Consider the following 14,037-nt stretch of genomic DNA (forward strand, 5'->3'; position numbering starts at 1 on the left):
ACATTACATTTTAACATCATGCTAGGTTAGCAACACTAGCATAGCTATGTGAGATACATGCAAATATTATATTTTAACATCCTGCAAGGTTAACTACTCTAGCATAGCTATGCGGGCTACATGATAACATTACATTTTAACATAATGATAGGTTAGCAACACTAGCATAGCTATGTAAGCTTCATACTAACATTACATTTTATCATCATGCTAGGTTAGCAACACTATCATAGCTTTGGGAGCTTCATGCTAGCGTTTCATTTCAACATAATGCTAGGTTAGCAACACTAACATAGCTATGTGAGATACATGCAAACATTACATTAATACATCCTAGGAGGTTAACTACTCTAGCATAGCTATGCGGGCTACATGCTAACATTACATTTTAACATCATGCTAGGTTAGCAACACTAGCATAGCTTTGAGCGCTTCATGCTAACTTTACACTTTAACATCATGCTAAGTAGCAATACTAGCATCGCTATGTGAGCTACATGCTAACATTACAGTTTAACATAATGATATGTTAACAACACTAGCATAGCTATGTGAGATAAATGCAAACATTATATTAATACATCCTGCGAGGTTAACTACCCTAGCATAGCTATGCGGGCTATATGCTAACATTACATTTTAACATCATGCTCGGTTAACAACACTAGCATAGCTATGTAATGTACATGCTAACATTACATTTTAACATCATGCTAGGTTAGCAACACTAGCATAGCTATGTGAGATACATGCAAATATTATATTTTAACATCCTGCGAGGTTAACTACTCTAGCATTGCTATGCGGGCTACATGATAACATAACATTTTAACATAATGATAGGTTAGCAACACTAGCATAGCTATGTAAGCTACATACTAACATTACATTTTATCATCATGCTAGGTTAGCAACACTAGTATAGCTTTGGGAGCTTCATGCTAGCATTTCATTTCAACATAATGCTAGGTTTGCAACACTAGCATAGCTATGTGAGATACATGCAAACATTACATTAATACATCCTACGAGGTTAACTACTCTAGCATAGCTATGCGGGCTACATGCTAACATTACATTTTAACATCATGCTAGGTTAGCTACACGAGCATAGCTTTGAGCGCTTCATGCTAACTTTACACTTTAACATCATGCTAAGTAGCAATACTAGCATCGCTATGTGAGCTACATGCTAACATTACAGTTTAACATAATGATATGTTAACAACACTAGCATAGCTATGTGAGCTACATATTAATATTACATTTTAAATATTATGCTAGATTAGCAACACTAGCATAGCTTTGTGAGCCTCATGCTAGCATTTCATTTCAACATAATGCTAGGTTAGCAACACTAGCATAGCTATGTGAGATAAATGCAAACATTACATTAATACATCCTGCGAGGTTAACTACCCTAGCATAGCTATGCGGGCTACATGCTAACATTATATTTTAACATCATGCTCGGTTAACAACACTAGCATAGCTATGTAATGTACATGCTAACATTACATTTTAACATCATGCTAGGTTAGCAACACTAGCATAGCTACGTGAGATACATGCAAATATTATATTTTAACATCCTGCGAGGTTAACTACTCTAGCATTGCTATGCGGGCTACATGATAACATAACATTTTAACATAATGATAGGTTAACAACACTAGCATAGCTATGTAAGCTACATACTAACATTACATTTTATCATCATGTTAGGTTAGCAACACTAGCATAGCTTTGGGAGCTTCATGCTAGCATTTCATTTCAACATAATGCTAGGTTTGCAACACTAGCATAGCTATGTGAGATACATGCAAACATTACATTAATACATCCTACGAGGTTAACTACTCTAGCATAGCTATGCGGGCTACATGCTAACATTACATTTTAACATCATGCTAGGTTAGCAACACGAGCATAGCTTTGAGCGCTTCATGCTAACTTTACACTTTAACATCATGCTAAGTAGCAATACTAGCATCGCTATGTGAGCTACATGCTAACATTACAGTTTAACATAATGATATGTTAACAACACTAGCATAGCTATGTGAGCTACATATTAATATTACATTTTAAATATTATGCTAGATTAGCAACACTAGCATAGCTTTGTGAGCCTCATGCTAGCATTTCATTTCAACATAATGCTAGGTTAGCAACACTAGCATAGCTATGTGAGATAAATGCAAACATTACATTAATACATCCTGCGAGGTTAACTACCCTAGCATAGCTATGCGGGCTACATGCTAACATTACATTTTAACATCATGCTCGGTTAACAACACTAGCATAGCTATGTAATGTACATGCTAACATTACATTTTAACATCATGCTAGGTTAGCAACACTAGCATCGCTATGTGAGATACATGCAAATATTATATTTTAACATCCTGCGAGGTTAACTACTCTAGCATTGCTATGCGGGCTACATGATAACATAACATTTTAACATAATGATAGGTTAGCAACACTAGCATAGCTATGTAAGCCACATACTAACATTACATTTTATCATCATGCTAGGTTAGCAACACTAGCATAGCTTTGGGAGCTTCATGCTAGCATTTCATTTCAACATAATGCTAGGTTTGCAACACTAACATAGCTATGTGAGATACATGCAAACATTACATTAATACATCCTGCGAGGTTAACTACCCTAGCATAGCTATGCGGGCTACATGCTAACATTACATTTTAACATCATGCTCGGTTAACAACACTAGCATAGCTATGTAATGTACATGCTAACATTACATTTTAACATCATGCTAGGTTAGCAACACTAGCATAGCTATGTGAGATACATGCAAATATTATATTTTAACATCCTGCGAGGTTAACTACTCTAGCATTGCTATGCGGGCTACATGATAACATAACATTTTAACATAATGATAGGTTAGCAACACTAGCATAGCTATGTAAGCTACATACTAACATTACATTTTATCATCATGCTAGGTTAGCAACACTAGCATAGCTTTGGGAGCTTCATGCTAGCATTTCATTTCAACATAATGCTAGGTTTGCAACACTAGCATAGCTATGTGAGATACATGCAAACATTACATTAATACATCCTATGAGGTTAACTACTCTAGCATAGCTATGCGGGCTACATGCTAACATTACATTTTAACATCATGCTAGGTTAGCAACACGAGCATAGCTTTGAGCGCTTCATGCTAACTTTACACTTTAACATCATGCTAAGTAGCAATACTAGCATCGCTATGTGAGCTACATGCTAACATTACAGTTTAACATAATGATATGTTAACAACACTAGCATAGCTATGTGAGCTACATATTAATATTACATTTTAAATATTATGCTAGATTAGCAACACTAGCATAGCTTTGTGAGCCTCATGCTAGCATTTCATTTCAACATAATGCTAGGTTAGCAACACTAGCATAGCTATGTGAGATAAATGCAAACATTACATTAATACATCCTGCAAGGTTAACTACCCTAGCATAGCTATGCGGGCTACATGCTAACATTACATTTTAACATCATGCTCGGTTAACAACACTAGCATAGCTATGTAATGTACATGCTAACATTACATTTTAACATCATGCCAGGTTAGCAACACTAGCATAGCTTTGAGCGCTTCATGCTAACATTACACTTTAACATCATGCTAAGTGGCAATACTAGCATAGCTATGTGAGCTACATGCTAACATTACAGTTTAACATAATGATAGCTTAGCAATCATTGCTATTGGAGCTACATACTAAAATTACATTTTAATATTATGCTATATTAGCAACACTCGCATAGTTTTGTGAACTACATGCTACATTACATTTTAAAATCATGCTAGATAACAACACTAGCACAGCTATGTGAGCTACATGCTAACATTTCATTTTAACATTGGGCTAGGTTAGCAGGCAGGTTCCACTAGGTTAGCCTATTCGACGATGAAAACTAAAATCATCAAATGTATCGCTCCAACGTCCCACACCAGGGGCCTCATGTAACTAGAGTTGCGTGAAACAGGAGTATGTGAAAATCCAGAAAAACTTTGTACGGCAGCAAAAATTCAGATGTATAAAAGTGTGCGCACGCACAAAGCCAGGCAAATTTCTTTGTTACATCGCAATCAACTTCAAATCAGCCACAGACGTGTGCCTGGCTCGGCACGCCCAGGCCACGCCCCCCTCTAAATACGCTTATCATATTGAAAATACAATTAAATTAAATTGTTTGAAGTCTTTTAACTCTAAACATGCTAGCATATCACAAAGGATACAAACGATTTGACCTCTTGTTCGATTACTCAATTTATTAATAAACCACAGGAGAGCTACTTGCAGTAGCAGCCGTATACCTGCTGCTGCTGTCCGCCTGACGTGGCCAAGAAAGGCCTCACAAAAACACGTTTTGACAGCAAGAAGTGGCAAAATGATCGCCTAGATCAGGTGTGTCAAACTCATTTTAGATGGGGGGCCACATGGAGAAAAATCTACTCCCAAATGGGCCGGACTGGTAAAATCACGGCACGATAACTTAAAAATAAAGACAACTTCAGATTGTTTTTTTTGTTTAAAAATAGAACAAGCAAATTCTGAAAATGTACAAATAATAATGGTGTTGGGGGTTTTTTTTTACACATACATGTTGCGGTTAATAGTATTCTATCTTTATTTGTCGTTATTTATACTTTCTGAATAAATGATGTGATAATGTTCATCAGTCAACTCATTTGTGTTAATTTTCAATCCATCAAGATAAAAAAAAGGATCAAAATCAAATTACATTATGTTATTTATGTAGTTTGCTCATTTTCCTCGACTGATGTACTAACATCATGTGGTTTATTCTGTACATATGTAGCATCATCTACAAAAATACAAACACTTGCTATTGCGACATCTAGTGGACACATTTAGAACAGCAGTTTCTTCCATCCATCCATCCATCCATCTTCTTCCGCTTATCCGAGGTCGGTTCGCGGGGGCAGCAGCCTAAGCAGGGAAGCCCAGACTTCCCTCTCCCCAGCCACTTCGTCCAGCTCTTCCTGTGGGACCCCGAGGCGTTCCCAGGCCAGCCGGGAGACATAGTCTTCCCAACGTGTCCTGGGTCTTCCTCGCGGCCTCCTACCGGTCGGACGTGCCCTAAACACCTCCCTAGGGAGGTGTTCGGGTGGCATCCTGACCAGATGCCCGAACCACCTCATCTGGCTCCTCTCGATGTGGAGGAGCAGCGGCTTTACTTTGAGCTCCTCCCGGATGGCAGAGCTTCTCACCCTATCTCTAAGGGAGAGCCCCGCCACCCGGCGGAGGAAACTCATTTCGGCCGCTTGTACCCGTGATCTTGTCCTTTCGGTCATAACCCAAAGCTCATGACCATAGGTGAGGATGGGAACGTAGATCGACCGGTAAATTGAGAGCTTTGCCTTCCGGCTCAGCTCCTTCTTCACCACAACGGACCGATACAGCGTCCGCATTACTGAAGACGCTGCACCGATCCGCCTGTCGATCTCACGATTCACTCTTCCCCCACTCGTGAACAAGACTCCGAGGTACTTGAACTCCTCCACTTGGGGCAAGATCTCCTCCCCAACCCGGAGATGGCACTCCACCCTTTTCCGGGCGAGAACCATGGACTCGGACTTGGAGGTGCTGATTCTCATCCCAGTCGCTTCGTTTCTTCCATTCTACAATTTCAGGTTAATGTTTATACTTAGCAAACTCATCCCACGGGCTCGGATAAAACCTGTTCGCGGGCCTGATCCGGCCCTCGGGCTGTACGTTTGTCACTCCTGGCCTTGATGAATTAATAGACGTCCTCACAAATATTCTTATCAATATGAGGCTTTAGATGCAGTGTCCTTGCTAAGATCTTTTTAAAGCCATTTGCGTACAGCGCATTCGGAAAGTATTCAAAGCCCTTCGCATTTTCCAGAATTGCTTATGTGTCAGAGGTTTTTACTAAACACAAACCCAGTGAAGTTGGCAAGTTGTCTAATTCGAAAATATAAACAGAATACAATGATTTGCAAATCTTTTTCAACTTATATTCAATTGAATAGACTGCAAAGACAAGATATTTAATGTTCGAACTGAGAAACTTATTTCCATTTGTTATTTTTCAAATAATCATTAACTTACAGTTTAATGGCATCAACACATTGCCATTTTTGAAGCTTTTCAGTTGGTTCTTGCTTGATGTACAGCTTAAGTTGTTCAACAGTCTGGGGGTCTCTGTTGTGGTATTTTAGGCTTCATAATGCGCCACACATTTTCAATGGGAGACAGGTCTGGACTACAGGCAGCCCAGTCTAGTACCCGCACTCTTTTACTATGAAGACACGCTGTTGTAACACGTGGCTTGGCATTGTCTTGCTGAAATAACGTTGCTTGGATGGCAACATATGTTGCTTCGAAACCTGTATGTACCTTTCAGCATTAATGGTGCCTTCACAGATGTGTAAGTTACCCATGTCTTGGGCACTAATACACCCCCATACCATCACAGATGCTGGCTTTTCAACTTTGCGCCTATAACAATCCGGATGGTTCTTTTCCTCTTTGTTCCGGAGGACAAAACGTCCACAGTTTCCAAAAACAATTTGAAATGTGGACTTGTCTGAAGTGAAGTGAAGTGAATTATGTTTATATAGCGCTTTTCTCTAGTGACTCAAAGCGCTTTACATTGTGAAACCCAATATCTAAGTTACATTTAAACCAGTGTGGGTGGCACTGGGATCAGGTGGGTAAAGTGTCTTGCCCAAGGACACAACGGTAGTGACTAGGTTGGCAGAAGCGGGGATCGAACCCGGAACCCTCAAGTTGCTGGCACGGCCACTCTACCAACCGAGCTATACCACCCCACAGATACTGACCACAGAACACTTTTACACTTTGCATCAGTCCATTTTAGATGAGCTTGGGCCCAGCGAAGCCGGCTGCGTTTTTGGGTGTTGTTGATAAATGGCTTTTGCTTTGCTTAGTAGAGTTTTAACTTGCACTTACAGATGTAGCGACCAACTGTAGTTACTGACAGTGGTTTTCTGAAGTGTTCCTGAGTCCATGTGGTGATATCCTTTACACAATGATGTCGCTTGTTGATGCTGTACCGCCTGAGGGATCCAAATGTCACGGGCATTCAATGTTGATTTTCGGCCTTGCAGTGACTTCTCCGGGTTCTCTGAACCTTTTGATGATATTACGGACCGTAGATGGTGAAATCCTTAAATTCCTTGCAATTGTTCGTTGAGAAATGTTGTTCTCAAACTGTTGGACAATTTGCTCACGCATTTGTTCACAAAGTGGTGACCTTCGCCCCATCCTTGTTTGTGAATGACTGAGCATTTCATGGAAGCTGCTTTTACACCCAATCATGGCACCCACCTGTTTCCAATTAGCCTGTTTCCCTGTGGGATGTTCCAAATAAGTGTTTGATGAGCATTCCTCAACTTTCTCAGTCTTTTCTGCCACTTGTGCCAGCTTTTTTGAAACATGTTGCACTGTAATATTTGCAAAAAATAACAAGTATCTTGTCTTTGCAGTCTATTCAATTGAATATAAGTTGAAAAGGATTTGCAAATCATTGCATTCTGTTTTTATTTACCATTTACACAACGTGCCAACTTCACTGGTTTTGGGGTTTGTACTTCATGACGTCATGAATAATAAATGAGATGATGATTTTTGTCTGGTTTGCTGTCCATAAACACGTATTGTTACTGGTTTGTTAGTACCCCTTCAGCGATTAAAAAAAAAGAAGTGAATTTCGCATCATAGTCGAGCTTTTATTTTGGCGGTAATTTTTTCTTCTGATGTCTTTCAGACGCGACTCGGAGACACCAGCGGATTCACGTCCTTTCTTTCCAACACAACACTTCCTCGGTACTTTTCAGGACGTGGACAAAATTTGTCTTTCGTCTCCATTGGCTGCACGGAGGCGCCCAGTAGAACACCCCTCTCCCCCCCATAGGTCCATTGATTGATTGATTAATTGATTGATTGATTGATTGATCGGTTAGTCATCTCTGTCAGCAATGTAGGATTTCATGAATATTACAATCTTGTACATAAACAAACACAGTAAGTCATTGTATTGAATAATGCAGTATTTATATATACTGTACATATAAATATAAATATATATATATATACATATATATATGTTAACAGGGTTTTTAAAATTATTTTGAGTTTATTCGTGAACTTTTTATTTGTTCTTCCTCAAATTGTTTCTGCGCCGTGTTTTTCTTTTTTTTAAATCCTATTTCATAACGTCGCCTACGGAGGTTAATTTGTTCCTTTATTCCGGAAAAAATCAATTTCGACCCTGAAATTTATGTAACTGAACTTTTCGCATTTAATTTAAGCTGACATTTTCATTCAAAAATAATTAAAAGTTAACAAAAGAATTTGTGTGAAAAAAAATGGTCTAAAAATTAATTGGAAAAAAATTCACTGTATAAAAATGAGTGTATAAAAATTCTGTGTAAAAAAAATCAAAATACAAAAATAACTGTAAAAAACTTAATTGTACACAAATTCAGTGCGAGAATATTCTGCATTATTGTTTGGACACTGAATTTTTATACACTGAAATGTTTTTGCACTGAATTTTATACACTGATATTTTTACACAATAAAATATAAAAAAAAACTATATTTTGACAAACTGAATTTTCAAAACCACAGATTTTACTCACAATTTTTTAATCAATAAAATTGTCAGCATAAATAAAAGTAAAACAAATTAAGTTCACAAAATAAATAAAAAAATCAGTTACATAAATTTAGTGTAAAACAAATGTTTTGTGATGAAGACACAAACTAACCTTCATAGTCGGTATTTTTGTTCCTTTTATGTCACATTGTGGAGTGTGTACGTGTGCGTGTGCGTGCGTGTGTGTGTGTGTGTGTGCGTGTGCGCGCGCGCGTGTGTGTTTGTGTGTGTCGACGGAAGGTCATTAAAAAGCGAGGAATGGTCGACAAGAAAAATGACAACGTTCATCAATTAAAAAACTTCAGCCTGGTTTCCACTGACGCAGGGTACCACTTTTGGTACCACTTTTGGTAGCAAGCGTGGAGAAAAGGGGGCGGGGCTAGGCGTGCAGTGTGTTGATTGGTCGCGGGGCAGGAGCCACGTTTAGCCCACAGCTTGTTTTTTTATTGGCCCTTCAAAATATAACGATAATTTAATGAGATATGTCACTTTGTCGGTTATAACAAAGTTATTGTGTTCATTTCAAATATTTTAGCATATATTTAGCATCTTTAATGTACAACATTTAAACCCCATTGCCATATTGGATTAAATGACTCTACGGGTGTTAATTCACGTTTAAAACTGTATTTAAAAGTTTAAAACTTTTTTTTAATTTTTTTATTCTCGATCCGTGACTTGTGATTCCCATTAGTTTAATACACTGCGGCCCGGAACCAATTAACAGCGATCAACAAGGGATTACTGGAGTACACAATGACTAAACACAAGCAAAAACTACCATCGACTAGTTTTTTAAAATCCTCAAAGTCATTTTGTGTCCAGAAAATTAGTCCCAGACTTTGTAAAGAATAACAAATATCATAAACCGATACTACCCTTGGTATCGACATTACCGATATGTGGATAGATCTGCCTTCCCCTTACGCATACATTGTTATTTTATCATCTCTCTAACTATTATTGCTCTTTTAATGTTAATAACTGCTTACTTTCTTATTTTTTAAAGTTTTTTTTAGCAGCTAGCTTAGCAATTCGAATTACTCAGTGTGTAACATGTTTAGCCTTGTCCTCCAGTGATAATAGTACATGAAAGGAAAGTAGTTGATCATTCATTTAGTGGAACGGCTCCACACTGTGTATGAAAACACAAAAAAGTATTACTACTTTTTCTATTAAACCAATCCATCGCCACATCTCTAGTTATTAATATTATTTTATCTCTTTACATTGCAAATGTTCTTACTTTATTTGTGGAATAGCCAATAAAAACAAACCAAACATCCCGTGGGCCGCACCTTGGACACCTGTACGGTTTTATCAGCGCTCCAAACCGGACGTCTCGGTGGAAACACAGCCCCCTTCAGTGGATAAAAGTTATTATCCAATGATAGCAATAACTGCCATGAGCCCTTCAAAAAGTCACATGGTGCTGCTGTTGTTTGTCATGTGATGTGCATGAGCGTGTACGTGCATGAGCGTGCGTTTAATGGCGTGACGTGTTGATGGGGGGGTCTCCTTAGCCCTCATTTTAAAAATTTTGTCTTTTATTGTTCTGTTTGTCCCCGTCATTCCCTGCATTGTCACACTAGAAACATTGACAAGCAAAAATATGGAATTATAAATGTATATACCGTACTCACAAAGTGACACACACACTTATGGAGTGAAATCACTGCCAAAACTCCATAAACACACAAAAATGGTTTCACTCACGCCCAACAATTCGCAAGAAAAAAAATTTTTTTCTCTAATTAATAGTAAAATCTTCAATTAAAAATAAGATTCGGAAGTAAAAAAAAAAGAAAAAAAAAACTATTGTCTGCAATTAAAAAATGATTGACAAGTAAAAACTTTTTTTTTTCAATAAAAAAACGATTATAAAGTAAAAATGTATTTGCTTAGTAAGTTAAAAAAAAAAGTTTTAATAAAAAAATATTTTTTACATAAAAACAAAACATTCTTCAATTAAAGAAATCATTTATAGCGGCTATAAAAACAATTTTCTGCAATTAAAAATGTAATCTTCATTTAAAAAAACAATTCGGAAGTAAAAAAAAAAAGAACAAAACACTCTTGTCAGCAAGTAAAAAATTATTTGCAAGTAGAGCAACTTTTTTTTCAATAAAAAAACGATTCCCAAGTAAAAATTAATTTGCTTCAATTAAAAAAACAATTCAAGTAAAAAAAATGTTTTATTAAAAAAAATTATTTTTACATAAATAAATACAAATTCAATTAAAGAAATTATTTGTAATTATAAAAACAATTTTCTGCAATTGAAAATTAAATCTTCAATTAAAAAAACAATTCTGAAGTTAAAAAAAAGAACAAAAAACTATTGTCTGCAAGTATAAAATTATTCACAAGTAAAACTACTTTTTTTTTTCAATTAAAAAAATTATTGCCAAGTAAAAATTAATTTGCTTCAATTAAAAAAACAATTCAAGTAAAAAAATGTTTTAATAAAAATACATTTTTTACGTTAAAAAAAAAACATTCCTTAATTAAAAAAAATATTTGTAAGTATAAAAACTATTTTCTGCCAGTAAAAAACGATTCGCAAGTGAAACAGCTTTTTTTTCCAAATAAAAACGATTCTGAAGTTTAAAAAAAAAGTTTTTCAACTGAAAAAAATATTCTCAAGTAAAAAAAAAAGTTCCCATCAAAAATATAATTGCAAATGAAATTAAATGTTTTATTCAATCATAAAACGATTCGCAAGTAAACAATTTTTTTTAAGTAAAAATATTCTCAAATGAAAAAAACATCGTATAAAAACGATTTTCTTCAAGTAAAAAAAATATTTTCTGCTCGTACAAAAACGATTCGCAAATTTAAAAAATAAATGTTCTTCAATGATAAAACGATTCGCAAGTGGGCAAAAAAAAAAAAAAAATTCAAGTCAAAATTTTTAGCCGTAATATTTCACACTGTGGAACCCACACGTAATTCCCACTATAAACAACAGTTTATAGTCAATATAAGCCAGAGCTAATGTTATTTGCGCATTGTGCCGCCCGCCAAAAATAACAAGGAAGAAGAAGCAGGGTGGGGAGTAAAATGGCAGGCAGAAGAGAGAGGAAACAAGCTCAACCTGTAAGTTAACCTTTACGTTTTTTTAATTTCGAATTGTTTTTTTAAATGAAGAAAATATGGTTTTACTTGCGAATCATTGTGCGTGAGTAAATACATTTGAATGTGTTTGTGGAGTTTTTGCAGTAATTTCACTCAAGAAATATATTTCCATTAAAATACGTTAATATATTTATTTATGGAAGCCGACGACCTGCTCTCATAAAAAGCTGTTGATTGTCCGCGATCTCTCGGGACATTCTTCCCTTTGTCACCACAAGAGGCGCTGTGGCGCGTCCACGACAGGAAACCGCCCTTAAAAAAAAGATCCAACATAATCCATATTTTAGTTGTAAATGTCGTCGTAGCGATGTTGTGAGTCTGCGCTAAGAGGGGAAGGATCACTTGAAACAAAACGGTTAAAAGCCACCAAGACGCCAAACATGAAAAAAAAAAAATAAACAGACGATTTTCTTGCTTCTTCTTGGACTTTTTCTCTCTCACTGTACCCCCCGCCCCCCCCTTGTTTGTTTATTGTGGATTTGTGCCTTTTTTGTCATCTTATAACACAAACTGTACATTGGCGACATGAATAAAAAACTAAGCAAAAAAAAAGAATTTATTATGTTTTTATGATTTACTTCTATGTATTCTCTAGAATTGGAGGAAATAATTAGAAGTGCTTTATATGTCACTCAGCACACACACACACACACACACACACACACACACACACACACACACACACGGTTGTGCAGTGAAATTAATCAGGCTTTGGTTGACAAAGATTACGTTTAAACCCTGATTACGAGTTCAGCTATGCGTTTTTGTGAGACGTTAATGACCCCAAAAAGGCTTAAAAATGTGTTATTTGAGTTTTTATATTCATTCTTTTTATTTTGGATTTATGCCAAAAACGCTATTTAAAGATCCTCTATATATGACAGGATCTTTTTGCTGGGTTTAAAAACCTGCTGGAAAAATAACACAACGTGTCAAAGATCTTATATATATGACAGGATCTTTTTGCTGGGTTTAAAAACCTGCTGAAAAACTAACATAACTTGTCAAAGATCTTGTATATATGACAGCATATTTTTGCTGGGTTTAAAAACCTGCTGGAAAAATAACAACTGGTCAAAGATCTTGTATATATCTTTTTGCTGGGTTTAAAAACCTGCTGAAAAACTAACACAACTTGTCAAATATCTTGTATATATGACAGGATCTTTTTGCGGCATTTAAAAACCTGCTGAAAAAATAACACAACTTGCCAAAGATCTTGTATATATGACAGGGTCTTTTTGCTGGGTTTAAAAATCTGCTGAAAAAATAACACAACTTGCCAAAGATCTTGTATATATGACAAGATATTTTGGGGGGGTTTAAAAATCTGCTGAAAAAATAACACAACTTGTCAAAGATCGTGTATATATGACAGGATCTTTTTACTGGGTTTAAAAACCTGAAGAAAAAAAAAAAACTTGTCAAAGATCTTGTATATATGATGGGATCTTTTAGCTGGGTTTAAAAACCTGCTGAAAAAATAACACAACTTGTCAAAGATATTGTATATATGACAGGATCTTTTTGCTGGGTTTAAAAACCTGCTGAAAAAAAAAAACTTGTCAAAGATCGTGTATCAATTACAGGATCTTTTTGCGGGGTTTGAAAACCTGCTGAAAAAAATAACACAACTTGTCAAAGATCTTGTATATATGACGGGATCTTTTATCTTTGTTTAAAAACCTGCTGAAAAAACAACACAACTTGTCAAATATCTCTTATATATGACGGGATCTTTTAGCTGGGTTTAAAAACCTGCTGAAAAAATTGTGAAAGATCTTGCATATATGACAGGATCTTTTTGCTGGGTTTAAAAACCTGCTGAACAAATAACACAACTTGTCAAAGATCTCTTATATATGACAGGATCTTTTTGCCGGGTTTAAAAACCTGATAAAAAATAACACAACTTGTCAAAGATCTTGTATATATGACAGGATCTTTTTGCGGGGTTTAAAAACCTGCTGAAAAAATAACACAACTTGTCAAAGATCTTGTATATATGACAGGATATTTTTGCTAGTTTTAAAAACCTGCTGAAAAAACACACAACTTGTCAAAGATTGTGTATATATGACAGATCTTTTTGCTGGGTTTAAAAACCTGCTGAACAAATACCACAACTTGTCAAAGATCTTGTATATGACAAGATCTTTTTGCGGGGTTTA

At 36.0% G+C, this 14,037-nt stretch overlaps 1 protein-coding gene across 1 annotated transcript in view; it reads left to right on the forward strand.

The window, feature by feature from the left end:
• LOC133579791 (phosphatidylinositol transfer protein alpha isoform) overlaps positions 1-13,184 on the forward strand; it is a 59,639-nt gene extending 46,455 nt beyond the window's left edge. Inside the window, exon 13 of the mRNA XM_061934118.1 lies at positions 7,835-13,184. The gene's annotated coding sequence lies outside the window, so the exon portion shown is untranslated. The remainder of the gene's footprint in view (positions 1-7,834) is intronic.
• Positions 13,185-14,037: the final 853 nt, after the last annotated feature.

The sequence above is a fragment of the Nerophis lumbriciformis genome, linkage group LG03 (genome assembly GCF_033978685.3).
Source record: "Nerophis lumbriciformis linkage group LG03, RoL_Nlum_v2.1, whole genome shotgun sequence".
Taxonomy (NCBI): Eukaryota; Metazoa; Chordata; class Actinopteri; order Syngnathiformes; family Syngnathidae; genus Nerophis; species Nerophis lumbriciformis.